Genomic DNA, 12298 nt, shown 5'->3' with positions numbered 1-12298 from the left:
AGTTCTCATGTTCGACTGACGTCCTGCATGGTGTCACTCTACTGGCCCTATAATAATAATAATTAGGGATACTATATGTTTAAAGGGCAGTTTTACCTCACACAAAACAATAAAACATAAATATTATCAAATAAAAAAAGCAAAATGGAAGATATGCACAGATGTCCACAGCAGTGCTTCTCTCCTGGGTGCAGCCAGTACAGGATGAACCACAGTTCCAGCGCACACCAGGATATGATTGACATTATTTTATTGACAATGACAAGGACAGAGGAAATCTGATAAAGCAACATGCTAAAGGCATAGTTTAGCTCCTTGTTATTGTTAATAAAATGTATCAATTGTATCCTGGTGTGCACTCGAAATAACTAATGGGCCAACTTTGGGCGAGTCAAGTCAATTTTATTTATATAGCTCAAAATCTCAAATCACATTGCCTCAGTTTGCTTGCTTGCTACAGTCTGTGCAGTGAATGACACCCTCTGACCTTAGATCCCTGGTTCGAATAAGGAAGAAGCCCCCCCCCCCTCCAAGTCAAGATATGTGAATGTGAGTGTGGATCCAGGAGGATGACTGAAGTGGTGCCTGAGCCACACAACCTCCTCTCCACCGCGGTGACCTCGAAGAGGAGACAGGCCATGTAAGATAATTACCAAAAGAAATGTCAGAATGTTTACAGAAAAACCAATAAAACAGCACAGTCACTATTCATAGTCACTGTAGGTATCAATGGTAACCCTACCATCGAGTAGATGATGTGAAACAGCTGGTTTTCCGACCCGTGAGCGGCAGCTACAACATAGCAGAGGTCAACGTTTCACCTCTATCCGTTATTTACATTTCACAGTAAATTACATAACTGTCTGCGACCAATGGCACCTCTTCACCCCACAACAAACCACTTTGCGTGAGATAATATTCAAAGCTTAACTCTCAAAATAATTCACCATCACAGAAGGATTTCTCCTGTAATAAGGGATTATACTGCAGCTTTCTCCACAGGATTTTTGAAAGCCATAAGCTGAAATGGCACTAAAGTTCTTCTGAAAAGAAGAATTAGTATAGTGTAATAGAAGCATTGATAGATAGATATTTTTTACGACTCCACTACCAGCAATTATCTCATTGCGGTCGTGGCTTGGATGTGCAAAGAGAGGCATTGAAGTATTGCTTTGTTTCAGTTTCACATAAGCGCTCCCGACTGAGTTTGGACAGTAAAATTGAGTTTTTTTTCTTCAGCTGCTGAAGATGATTGCTGCGTGGGCTTAAACATGAGGGTTTTATTTCTCGATTTACCAACATCACGTGTTAGGCCAATTAACCCATACCCCCTCTGCCTTGCCTGCACTATTTTCCCAGCACATTGAGAAACTGCTGGCTTTTTTCAGAGATACAGCGTTTGCAGAATGAATGCCGATGCTACTCTAAAATAGGTGGTCAAGGGACAAAAGAAGAAATGCATTACATTTACTGATACCGTGCGGAGTGTGTTGCGTGGAGAATTACCTACAACAAATGAAAGCGCAGGCAGGAGAGGGGGAGATAAAGTGAGCGGGTAAAAATAGAGGAATGTGCTCGCAGTTTGCAGATTTGTTGTGTGAAATAGCTTGCCCATTATCTGGACAGCCAGGAAGGTTTAGCGCAGTGTGAGGAATGTGAAGGTGTGTGTCCCGGTGTGTAATTAACAGATAAAACTGTTGGTTCATTAAATGCATATGCAGTGTCATGCATTCTCTATGCAAGTATTGATCGACCGGACATCTCCGCGCACCTCCCCGCTCACCGGACTTCTGACACACTACATCCATCACGCCACCTACCTCCACCATATTTATAGAATTTTAATTAGCTCTGAGCTCAAGCCAACATCATTAGCTTTTCTCACTCTCCCTTTTTTTTTTTTTTTCTCCAGCAAACAGCCGTGCATGGTAATAATGGTGTTTTCAGACAGAAGCAGTGGGTACTTATATCAAGGACACAGCAAGAGGGGGGGAGAGGAGCGCAGGACACAAGGTTGACAGTTTAAAATGACAATGAAAAATGGAAGCAGTGGAAGAAAAAAACAGCATAACATGTGGAATGCAGGCAGTAATGTCACCTTGGAATAATTTCAGTATGATTAAATGAGTTGCTCCAGCCATTCCTCTGTGATGACAGTATCTGAAAAGGGTCAATACACCTGAATCCTGAAAAGTAGTTTGGTGTGAAGTTTTGGTCACTCCAACAGGTAGGATAAGATTATAAACAGGGTTTGTACAGATGCTGGAAACCCTTGACACGCTTGAATGTTAAAGCAATATTATATAAGTTTTCTTTATGTTGAATGTCTTCAGAATCATGTTGATGGTAAAGTGTCTTGTAATAAGGTGAAGTGTCTCTGTCTCAGCCACTCCGCCCCCCCATCACTTGTTTCTGCACTATGTAACTTCAGTGAGAGGATCACAGCGTTACATACATGTTTACTTCAAGATGCAAGTTTTCAACACATAACACTGTTATGACGTAATGAGTTTTGTTTGAAGTCAGCAGCTACATTACATCTGACAGATTGTTACAGACCTGGGATTTGTATTTACAACAGTGGTGTTGCACTCAGGAACTGTGGGGGGCGCCAAATCCCAAAAAATGCCAATTTCTACATGATGTTGCTTTAATGTGCTCGGATTTTGGATGATACAGAATACTTAGTTAAATTTAAAAAGCTGTTTTTTATACCAAAATACTTTGTCTAAAGAGAAGTTGAATATGGATTTGGAAAATGCTTGAAAACACTTGAATTTGACACTGGAACGTAGGAGTGCTGCGTGTGCTCAAACATGACTGGACTTGTGTACAGAGGTGCTCTAAACAATAACTAGTTTTTAACAGAATATTAAACATAAAAATGATGCCACAACTGTAGTACTAACGTGTGTTACAGAAAGATGGATAAGCACTTGCAGAAGCTAGTGTGCTCCAATGCAGGTATCTGTTCCCTGTTTGTTATCTGACTTTTCTTCAAATGGAGTCACACAGCAGTTTTAAAAAAAACCGAAACATATGACGATAAGCTCCAAACTTCCATGACTGGCGATAAGATGAAACAGTCAAATCCATGACACAGCCTCACAATGCAGCAGTCTCCTGGCAGTTATAAACTAAAGTGGCTCCGTGCTCAGACGTTGAGATAATGTAATCAGTAGGCCCGTAAAAATGACGTAGACTGACTGTGATGTTGAGGAGTGAAAGTACTCGTCTGCACGGACAAGGAGCAGTGATCAAACATGTGGACAGTCCTGTAAACGGGCATATTAAAGGGACAGTTCACCCTAAAATCAAAAAAAGTATTTTTCTTTCCTGTAGTGCTATTTATCCATCTAGATTGTTTCGGTGTGAGTTGCAGAGTTTTGGAGATATCTGCCTTCGCTCAAGTAAAAAAAAAAAAAACAGTAATGTCTCTCTCCAGAAACTGTAGATATGGTTAGCAGGTGTAGTTCAGTAGAAAAAAAAGGATAAGAGTAGAAATATGTATTTTTGATTTAGGATAAACTGCCCCTTTAATAACCATGTTTCCATGTAAGCACTGCGACCCAAAGAAAGATACAAATCTGGATTTGACTCATGAAAACACACTTGAGTATGTTTTTCCAGATATGGGCCCAATCTCAATAGGCTCTATGCTTTTACCACTGAGCCCTACTCCTTCATCATGCGTGCTCACACCTAAGGTAGTGTGTACCAATTCTTGGTGGGATAGAGGGGTAGGGCGAAGTGTTAGGGCTACATGTTTCTCCAAACGGAGGTTTTTCAGAGGCACATTTCAAACTGAGGGTTATGATAACTCCGTCTTCTCAATGTATGATGGTCCTATTCTCTATAAGAAGCATAAAACGATGGCTACTAGTTTGTTGGTGTCACCATAGCTAACTAGCTAGCTAGTTAACGTTAAATTTTTAGTGCACATATGTGCTGGAGAATCCCACATTTTGATGTAGTTCAATATTGCCTTCCGCCCCTTTCATAGCTGTGTATTTCTAATGTGTATTTCTATCGTGATGTGTATTTCTACTGTGATGTGTATTTCTATTGTGTGATGTGTATTGCTACAGTGTATTTCTACTGTTTGCTCTGTATTTCTACAGTGTATTTCTACTATGTACTGTGTGTTTCTACAGTGTATTTCTACGGTGTGATGTGTATTTCTGCAGTGTATTTCTACTGTGTGCTGTGTATTTCTGCAGTGTATTTCTACGGTGTGCTCTGTATTTCTACTGTGTATTTCAACTGTGTGCTGTGTATTTCTACTGTGTATTTATACTGTGTGATGTCTATTTCTACTGTGTTTTTCTACTGTGTGCTGTGTACTTATACTGTGCGATGTGTATTTCTTCTCTGTGCTGTGTATTTCTACAGTGTATTTCTACTATGTACTGTGTATTTCTACAGTGTATTTCTACTGTGTGATGTGTATTTCTAATGTGTGCTCTGTATTTCTACAGTCTATTTCTACTGTGTGATCTGTATTTCTAGTGTATTTCTACTGTGTGATGTGTATTGCTACTGTGTATTTCTACTGTGATGTGTATTTCTACAGTCTATTTCTACTGTGTGATTTGTATTTCTATTGTGTGATGTGTATTGCTACTGTGTATTTCTACTGTGTTTTGTGTATTTCTACTTTGTATTTCTACCCTGTATTTCTACTGTGTGCTGTGCATTTCTACTGTGTGATGTGTATTGCTACTTTGTATTTTTACAGTGTATTTCTACTGTGTGATGTGTATTTCTAATGTGTATATCTACTGTGTGCGCTGTATTTCTACAGTGTATTTCTACTATGTGATGTGTAATTCTACTGTGTATTTCAACTGTGTGCTGTGTATTTCTACTGTGTATTTCTACTATGTGCTGTGTATTTCTACTGTGTGTTGTGTGTTTCTACTGTGATGTGTATTTCTACTGTTATGTGTATTTCTAGTGTGTATTTCTACTGTCTGATGTGTATTTCTACAGTGTATTTCTACTGTTTGCTCTGTATTTCTACAGTGTATTTCTACTATGTACTGTGTGTTTCTACAGTGCATTTCTACTGTCTGCTGTGTATTTCTGCAGTGTATTTCTACTGTGTGATGTGTATTTCTGCAGTGTATTTCTACTGTGTGATGTGTATTTCGACTGTTTGCTCTGTTTTTCTACAGTGTATTTCTATGTACTGTGTATTTCTACAGTGTATTTCTACTGTGATGTGTATTTCTACTCTTTGCTCTGTATTTCTACTGTGTATTTCTACAGTGTATTTCTACTGTGTGATGTGCTTTTCTACTGTGTATGTCTACTGTGCTCTGTATTTCTAGTGTATTTGTACTGTGTGCTGTGGATTTCTGCTGTGTTTTTCTACTGTTTGCTGTGTATTTCTATTGTGTGATGTGTATTGCTCTTGTTTATTTCTACTTTGTGCTGTGTATTTCTACTGTGTGATGTGTATTTCTCTTGTTTATTTCTACTTTGTGCTGTGTATTTCTACTGTGTGATGTGTATTTCTCTTGTTTATTTCTACTTTGTGCTGTGTATTTCTACTGTGTGATGTGTGTAACCCCCGGTTACTAAAACCCTATTAAAGCCAAATAGGTGATCAATATGAGAAGATAGGGTTTACTGATGGATAAACAATATAACCTGTGGTTATTGATGACACTATGAACAGAAATTATAAAACAACAATATATATACATTTATCAATATATACTGTATATATATATATTTGTAACTTTGGGAATGTGATAATATAGTTTGAGATTGAAATGTTCATTTTGTCGTCACGTCCTTTTCCTACCTGGGCAGCTAAAGAGACGGACGTGTGTCTGGACAGTGAAGGCATCAGCTTTCATAAGGCCAAAATACAAGTAAAGTTCAGCAGCGGAGTTGCTGCACTCGGTACCACTCCTATGATATCAGTGCAGACTGACAGGGTAGGAGCAGGGGCTGCTAATGTTCCACCGCTAGTGGCAAGTTAACGACACAGTGGTCTTTGTTTTTTTTGTGATGACTTGATTGATAAGATGAAGTTGTGAAAGAGAGAAATCACCACAGCTGAAGACGTCATACTGAAAACGTCCAGTTGCATTTGTTAACGTACACAACACCACGACTGCTGATGACGTATGAGGGTCTTGTCCCATTTCAGGGTTTAAGATTCCCATCACTCCCCCCTTGTTACTCTGTTCTGAGTGGGAAGGGGACACTCAGAAAAACGAGAGGTGGGGGTAAAAATTGTAAATAGCATTGAGCCATTTTCTCTCAGCTGGGCAGAGAGGCACGTTTCAGCAGCCTCCTGTATATTCACCTTGATGCTGTGACTCATGAAACCTCTGGTCTGTTTGGGGATAGCATTCACACACACATTCGCCAGCGGGCCGCACACACAGGCACACTATCACACAACACTCACTTAAGGGTGACCTAATTAAGCCTGAGGGTAGGTGTAATTACATGCAACCTTCATCTGCCCTATTCTCTATTGTTATGGCTACTCGCTGCCTATGGACTGAGTCACCATGTGCCGATGCTGCTGCCGCCAAGGGATTTCTCAATGCATTAGCTGTATGAATCCACAGAGACGCAAATATCACTTATAAAGCTCTAAAGAGATACATTTAGGCCTTCATGCTGCCTTAATATTCCATTTACTATTTCATGGAATTGTATATGAGCTCACATTAAAGCCTCTTCTCTTGGTTTGATAATGGCAAGTTATAAAATAATTATTCAGATGAATAATTCAGGTTGTCTTGTGTTTTTTTAGACGAGTGTGACTTCCATGAGGAGGAGATGAGATGTGCTCCTGTATACAAAGCTTTAGCTGCTTTCTCCTGGCAACAGCGCTGGCCATTAGTCTCCAGGTTATTAATGGAAAATGTTTTTTCCTCATAAATATACTGTCCACAACTGGGAGTACATGTAATGCTTTTCACCATGTAACCCTTGAGCTGCTTTAATACAAGCGGTTTCTGCTGCAGTGGGGATGATAAACAAGCTTCTTCTTCTTCTTCTTCTTCTTCTTCTTCTTTACAATGCACTTGTAAAATCTATGAAAGCAGTTTAACTTCATATTATCAGCTCTATTTATCAGACAGAACTTCCCTGATACGATAAATAGTTGATAATATAAATTTCCAATTTTTGGTCCCATATACTATATTGTGCATTCGTAATAAATATCTTTTATAAATATCTCTGTACACACCAGAACCCAAAAATGCTTAAACGAGCATGCCAAGCTAGTACGTGGTGATAAAGTCTGCATAGCAAACACAAGAGAAGAACATTCTGAGCATCTTTGGTGAGCTTATTCTCTTCAAATTGATTCAAATCTGTAGAAAAGCTGCTAAATTCAATTGTCAACAGACCGAGCAGTGCTGACAAAGATTTTTACATGTAAAACGTGAACAAAACATGTCAGACACATGCTCATTATGCTCATTAGACGGCCGCAAATTGATGTAATGAAATTGTCTCCCAAACGCTCCGTTTAACATGAACACAGATGCACAGAAACTTTGGTTTTAAAGATATCTGCACTCCACAACGTGTCCTAAAATGTTGTTTACGTGCGAACGAGAGGCGAAAACGCGGGGGGGAATTGTTTGTTTTGCAAATATTCCGTGTACGTGTGTGGACAGACTTGAAAGTGATCTCATAACTTATGCACACTTTAATATGGATGTCGGTGTACGTGCTTTGTCGGTTGTATTATCTCATCCTCTTCAACTCTGCTGACCTGCCGATGGCTCGCTCATTCTGAATTCATTCATTCTAAATTCATGTTGCGTGGACAACAAACCCCACAGAGCATCATTTTAGATTCTAGTGAAGATCTCAGAGTGTACGGTGATAATACAGATGTCAAGCTACAAAAAAAACACGAGGAATGTAAAATTTTGTCCACACCAGAAAAACAACCATTTGTCATGGTTTTAAAACTAGGCTAAATACTCTATATTAACATTAAGCGCCAAAGTAGGAAGTAAGGCGACATCTGTTATGGTGTTACGTTATAAAGACATGTAATATGCCCTAAAAAAATAAGGGTTCTAATTCTTCTTTAGGAAATCATGAAACATCAATGGCTCCATTAATACCATCCATGAAAGAAGGTCTAAATCAGCGCTGTGTGATCTATGTGACTTATGGAAGGGGTGATAGAGGTCACAGATAAGAAATGTTATCACACGAGCTGTCATCTGTGGCAGCAATTTGCTGCAGGACCTGTTAGTAATTAATCACAGGCGCCTGGTAATACATTCATCCGATCCTCGAGGGATTCATCGGGCAGGGCAGTGACCCCACCCCACCCCCCACCAAAAAGGTCAAACTCCCCAGGTGTTGGTCATTCTTTGAGACCTGTATTTGCAGGATGCATGGGGTGGGGGGGTCCTCTGGTCAATACTAGTTAATCACTATGCACATATTAAATGAGTCAGAACCAAGATTGAATTTAAAATGTGTTTGAGATAGAAATAAGAAATGATTTTACCGAGGAAAATTCATTGTGTGACAGGAAATAATCACAATTATTACACAATATTTGTTCAATATTAAGATAAATGTTTTGCCGTTTATTCACGATAGCAGAAAAAAGTTAAAAAGCTTTTCCAATTCTGTAAAAAAAGGCCACACAAATGTCTTTTTAGACAAAGTTCACACATTTGAGTGGAATAAAAAAAGAAAACATGCAACAATTCCTTCCACATGGTTGGAATCGCTGATGACCGGCCTTTGATTTGGCCTCTTGGTGGAGAGGATGAAAGGTTAGAGGAAAGGAATGACTGCCAAATGTACTTGCATCGATTTATCCTCCTCCGTCATTCCTTTACCTGCCACTCACAATGGAGTGTTTTCTGTGATGTTGGGGTAGCAATCGATGAGAGAGGAAGAAGAAGAAGAGGTGATTTGGTCGGTATACAACATGGGGGGGGGAGAAAAGGGAACCTCGCCCTTATTTAAAGGTAAAGCGTGAAGTTCGCCGCACACGGTGAGCCGGGGAACAGCAGCGGAACAGGTGATCCTGCATGTAAAGCAAACAGGTCAAGGTTGCGTGTCTGCTGAATGAGGTGTGCGTTGTGAGCAGGTGTTAAAAATGAAACATTGTGGCAACACTGTGACAGTGCATGAGCACTAAGGTCGTGTACTCACTGACAAAAGCACTGCGACACACAACCTTCTCATTCATTTTCAATGAACACCTACGATAGAGAGGGCTTCCAAGAAAAGACACTTGAGTCTGTCCAGCGAGAAGGTTGAATCTCGCTCAACCATTGCTTCAGCACAATGCAACATTGTATGACAATGAATACCAGAGGACCTTCTGGCAGATCACATGAACACTGTTCACATTGTTATCGCTGAGACGAAAGATGAACTTACGAACTTGGGTTTCCTGGGTAGTGTTTTTTCTTATGCATTCTCTATGCGTGTTTTTTATGATCTTTTTTGAAGGAACAGTTGATCATTTTGGGTAAAACGTTTATAAAAACTCTAGTCTAATGACTGCCTGTCATTGCAGGTCCCTCCAGTTTGTACTGAACTTGATAAAATCTGCTTTTAGTTTCTATGCCTCCACTTGTTACAAAGCACTTTGATACCATTTGGTGAATTTAATCCATGATTTTGAAACCACTCAGTTACTGTTTGTACCTGTTTTAATTCAATTCTTATTATATCTTCTCTGAAATCTATATTCATATTGGTTGTTGTATTTATATTCTTGTTTTTAAAAGATCTACTCTACTAAAATACAAGGCTACAGCCAGGAGCCAGTTAGAAAAGACTAGAAACAGGAGGAAACAGCACAACAGTTACAAAATCTGTGTGCAAGCACATCACTAATATACAAAATAATCTCGTTTTAAGTTTAAAAATGACCACTTCTGGAGTCCCAACTGCTGAGACTCAAAGAAGTTAAGCCAAGAAACAGTCCAACACATAACCCCGTGTAAAATGGCAAATTATTGTCCGTACACTTTGATTTTAATAAGGATTAAACAAATGAGATGTATTTAACGGACAAGTATCAGAAGTCTCGTCAGAAAAAGAAGAAGACATAATTCCCAAAATGAGTAATTTTTTTATCACTAAGCTGGAGTCTAAAAACTTGGCTTTTCAAACCTCTCCAATAAAAGACGAACCCCGACCGAAAGATGAAGAAGACTGAGATTTTCACTGATTTCCTGCTGTTTTGGCATTTCAGTGTAGCAGAGGTGAAAAACAAGCTGAAATACGGAGGCACTTCTTCTTCACATGTAAACAGTGCTTTCAGACTTAGTTAACATTGTGTAAATTCATGTTCGGGAGTTTAGATAGATCTTCAGGATTGTATAAAAAGTTTGCCAAATGCGAAACCAAATGAATTTTGCTGGGGGATGCTACAGTTTTCAGTGTGGCACACGAGATAGATATATGATAGCACAGTGTGCTGCTGTGATTCAGTTTTTGTATTGATTATCTGATTTACTAACTCAGTTAAATCAGGTCCAGACACTGATATCTATCACTCGGCTGCCAATTGTCTGGGAATACAAGCCAAGTGAGCTCGACGGAGCGCGGCAGATTTGTGTGATGTGACTTCTTTTGAGCCGGCTGCATGAGATATGGGGTCAACTTCTGTGTTTTCCACGGTACACATCATCATTTGCTGGTCTATTTGTGCTCGGCTCGCCGTCCGCCGCCTGTGTTGTTGTGCACCGAGCCTCCTGATAGGACCATGTTGATCCAAGCCTGACAGCAAATCAATACAATGTATTCCCTCTGCATCAGTGTTGCTGGATATAAAAAATGTCTTCAGAGCTCAGTCTTAGAACATGAAAGGGATCGGCATGTAAGGGGTGTCGGTGTGGTTTAACTTCTCCAGATTTCGGTATAAATAAACAACAAAGTGGTCACAGGGCTTAGTAAGAGATTTGCTGCTGTGCAGTATTGGATTTTTTGACTACTCTGTGGATGTATTTATTCAAAAATAATGAAGTTGTATTCTCTTGTACATGCAGAGTATGCATTTTTGCAGCATTTGCTGATACAGATCCTCAATGAGTGATACACAGCTCTGCTTTGCCATGTTTTTTTGTTATTTTAATATATGTGAGGGAAAGAAAATGTTTCCCTAAAAATGGCGATGTTTACGTTTAGCCCAATAATCCTCATTTTTGATTTTGAATGTTTTACTCATGGCTTTCCAAGTATCCTCATCAATATGCAAATTTCCCGTTATGGCCATTGAGCTCAGAGGACTGAGGGGGCCGAGATTTCGGTTTGCACGCTCTGTATCTGTGCCTCCAACCTTTAGCTCATCCTGTTTTGACACCTACAGTGTCAAAACATTCCCTGAAGTCAAACGTGCAGCGGGCCAATTAAACTCCTCACTAAGACTGTGTGTGGTTATCAGGGCATAACCCCTGTGCGAGAGTGTGTTTTGTAGTCTGCTGAAGCCTCGCTCTGCACCCAGCCAAGAGACAGGCGGTGAGCCAGAAGCGGCCGCTCACACAGAAGGCGGTCTGAGCAGCCCTATAGATCTTCACTACAGGAGGTTTCACACCGGGAGCCGGAGTGAGCCTCCGTCCTTGTGCCGACTTAATGCCCAACATCAGTCCCCGAAATCAACTCACACCCACATGAAAATTGTCTTACCTCTTTGTGTGTGTGTCAAGACACCCTGCCACTCTTCTTTACGCTCTTAATCTACCTGTTTACCCCCCTCCTCCTCCTCCTCCTCCTCATCCTCCTCCTCCTCCTCCTCCTCAGCCTGTCTAACCCCCGTCTGTTTCTTTTTCTTTCTACTCAGGCAACTTGCACTTTGTTGATCCTTGCGTGTTCAGCTGTTAAATCCAGGCAGTTCAACTGTTAAATTCCAGCAGTCGGTGAAACATGACAGTAAGATTTTGCAGAGGGCTCGCTTTGATTACGATAACTACAGAGAAAAACACTTTGTCAGGTCCCTCTTTTTTCCTGTTTCTGTCAGATGAATGTAACGAGGCCACTGTGCTAATACGCGGCGCCTCTGACGAGCTACGACGTCACGGGCGTCAGGCAGTAACAGAAACTCTTTATTCTCTGAAGGCTTTCAGGCAGCAACAACGCCCCTTTGAGTTCGCAGCTATTCTCTGTAATCTTTTTGTTTGATTCTGTTTTCTTTCTTTTTTTATATTGTATGAGTGTGTTCATTAAGCAGCGTTGTACATTCCCACACACTACTTTTGCAGAAGTGATTTCAACCTCACACCAGCAAGACCAAGACAAGCTGTGAATTTCTCTCAGAACACTGTTCAAA

This window comes from Pagrus major, chromosome 21 (assembly GCF_040436345.1).
Source record: "Pagrus major chromosome 21, Pma_NU_1.0".
Classification (NCBI taxonomy): Eukaryota; Metazoa; Chordata; class Actinopteri; order Spariformes; family Sparidae; genus Pagrus; species Pagrus major.
Note: the sequence above shows the minus strand (reverse complement) of the source record.